At 45.6% G+C, this 2944-nt stretch overlaps 1 pseudogene; it reads right to left on the reverse strand.

The window, feature by feature from the left end:
- Positions 1 to 228: 228 nt before the first annotated feature.
- On the reverse strand, positions 229 to 834 carry LOC106006338 (annotated as a pseudogene).
- Positions 835 to 2944: the final 2110 nt, after the last annotated feature.

A 2944-nucleotide genomic window follows, 5' to 3' on the forward strand; every position in this document is an offset into this window, starting at 1 on the left:
AGAAATACTAAAAACAGGAGTGCTGCGCATTTTTTTCCCCCCTGCAAAAAGCTTTATTGTTTCCATTTGGCCCACGGCTTTGAGAGAGGGCTCGAGGGTCATTACAAGGCTGCCTGGTGCTGCAGGGAGAGACTGAGGCAAGAAGCTCTGGCCCCGGGGGGGGGGGGGGGGGGTGCCAGAGCCCCCCCCCCCCCCCCCGAAGGCTCTGCTGCTGTTCCCGGGAGGCTCCTAGTGGTGCTTGAGAAGGAGCCTCTGGAAGAGATCCCCGTGCAGCCCAGGCCGGGGCGGGCCGGCCCGCGGGGGTCCCTCAGGGGGTCGCGTGTCTTCCTGGTGGGTTTCACCTGCTCCTGCAGGAAGCGCTTCTCCGGGAAGTCGCGGAGGCGGGAGTCTGTGCGGGCAGAACCCAGGGCCTGCAGGCGCCGAGGGGCCGGGTTCAGGCACTTCTCCCGAACCAGGGGAGCCTCTATGGAGTCCAGCCACCACCCCCCCAAACCCTGCACTTATCCCCGGGCGGCTTCTAGACGTCCTGGAAGAGGGTGCGGCCGCCCCGCTGGTTTTGCATCTTCAAGAGACGCCAGGCGCCTGCTTGCTTCTCAAAGCCAACTCTCTGGTGAAGTGGCCCACACCTTGCAGAGCCGCAGCCTCACGGTCCTGGTCGGACTAGAAGAAGCCCAGAGACAGGTAGGTGTAGGAGGCCCGCAGGTGCATGTCCACCGGGTGGTGGACGGCGGCCTGCATCTCGGTGGGATAGTTGCGACCAATCTGGGAGCTTGTGGTTGATTGGAAATGGGGGTGGTAAGTGGGAAATTGGCTGTCGGCTGGTCCCGGTGGCATCCGGTGGCCGAGAAGGTGGCTCCCCTGCGACCGCTGATATTTAAAATGAATTCTTCAAAATAGGGGAACTTATTAAATCATATGCAAAAGAGACACACTTAAAAAAAAAATGCAACCTCTCTAAATATTACATAGAGAAACTTCCCCAGTTTTAGACGAGTGGCCCTGAGATGGTCAGAGCCTGGCATGGGATGATCTTGCTAAGCTTCCCACAGACTCCCGTGCTGGCCTGAGGCTTGGAGCCAGGCCCCAAAAGAGCATTGGCAGATGTCAGTTCAATGGCGCAGTCCGCACAGGCATCGCTAATAGAATGCCTTGTCAGGCTTTGCAATTATATTAACCTGCAGTGTGCTAGCGTGACTCCTAAAACAACCTCTTTCACCTACTTTGGCCTCTACTTCTACTCTTCATGGTGTTTTCCAACCTTTACTCTTGATCAGTATCTAAAACTTGACATAACATAAACGGTATGATTTGGGAATCTGATTTCGTGGATGGCATGGGGGTCTGAATTCAGTGGGAGCGAGTTCTCTTTGGTGGCTGTGATGGTTCTGAAGTAAACAAGGATCTCCAAAAATATGTCGTCTCAGCAGTATAATAAATAGTATTTTAATGGCCTGAAATAGTTAATAATTATGGTAGAACTAAGCACTGGAATAATGACGCAAGGCACTAGGGAAAGACAAGAACAATAAATTTAGCGTTTCTTTTATTTCAGTAATTGTTTTGATTTTCTTTTTGACCTCTATCATGCAGCTAATGAAGTTAGTGATTTGGGGTCTAGGTCAACATTTTTGCCCAATCTACTATTTAGATGATCAAAATGACTTCTTTTTTGGTACTGCGTTTTAGGGAATTGTTTAGAACTAAAGCTCATCTTCCCATGTGAGATTAAAAATGTTTTTATCTGATGCCTTCCAGGATCAGCTTGGTCTGTTTTGCGGGTAAACCTGCCTCTAGTTTTAAAAATCAGTGCTTATCTTTTTACTGACTTCAAAACCTTATCCACACCAGCATCTGCTTGGGAGTTTCGTTGGCTGTTAAATGTTTCGTGGGCGTTCAGGCATCTCTCTATCCTTTAAAGCTCTTGTCTTCTTAATTGTGACCACTCCTTGAACAAAATAGGTTGAGGATTGGAAGTTAGAGGTGGCGGTTCTTCTGGCTCTTCTGTTTAAATGGGAAGAAACTATTTGTAAACTTTCTGAAAAATGGAGGGAGACATACTTCTCCAGCACTCCAACTTAAGCTATGGAAAGAAGAGAAGATTTAGAGTAGCTTAAAAATGGCTTCCCCTCTAGTTATTAGGCATCAAACACACTCAATACCAGATGTCTGGCATCAAACACTGGATCAGATGTGTCATACAGATGTGAACATACTTTATGTTCACAATTTCATAAAAATGCATTTCTCAAGACCCTTAGGCGTAGACTTGAAGAGTCTTGTGTCTTGTGAAACACAAACTTGGTATGGCTGTAGGTCTTCTCTTGCTGTCCTTCACTTACAAATCCTTTCCCTTTTAAATGAAGTCTACTGCTGCATTATCTAAATTTAAACCTACATTTAATATATTTTTAGAACCGCTTTTATCTGAAAGTGTAATTTCCATCTTTGAGTGCATCACTTTAAAATACACACATGAAGGATTCTTTATAAATGTGAATGATTGATAGATAGATAATGAAAGTCTGTTCACTATTTGTTACATGTGTAACACCCATTTCAGGCGAGAAGAGTTAAAATTGGGCAACAAAGTCAGAAAAACACTCTTGCTTTAGTGTATGCTCCTGGTTGTTCCTTCTCACAAAGGGAAAAATAACTCATGTTGCGCGAGTACAGAATTTGGAATACATACCCATTCCATCTTCCCACATAACCCGGCTTGATGGATGTTTAAAAAGTTAATTTTGCCATACAGACTTCGAACATGTCTGGTATTTATTTTCTGTGTGAAAACAAACATTGATTTGGTGTATTGGAGAAGTAGGGTAACATTAAAAGCCTCACTTCATGCAAATAGTCGTATAATTTCTTATCCTCATAATTCAGTTGGAAAGATGCTGGAATCTTTGAGAATAATTCCTCAATTTGGGAAAAAGAAAAAAAAAAG

This window comes from Mustela putorius, unplaced genomic scaffold (genome assembly GCF_011764305.1).
Source record: "Mustela putorius furo isolate JIRA1106 unplaced genomic scaffold, ASM1176430v1.1 tig00003932_pilon_pilon_pilon:0A:0A, whole genome shotgun sequence".
In the NCBI taxonomy this organism is placed as follows: domain Eukaryota; kingdom Metazoa; phylum Chordata; class Mammalia; order Carnivora; family Mustelidae; genus Mustela; species Mustela putorius.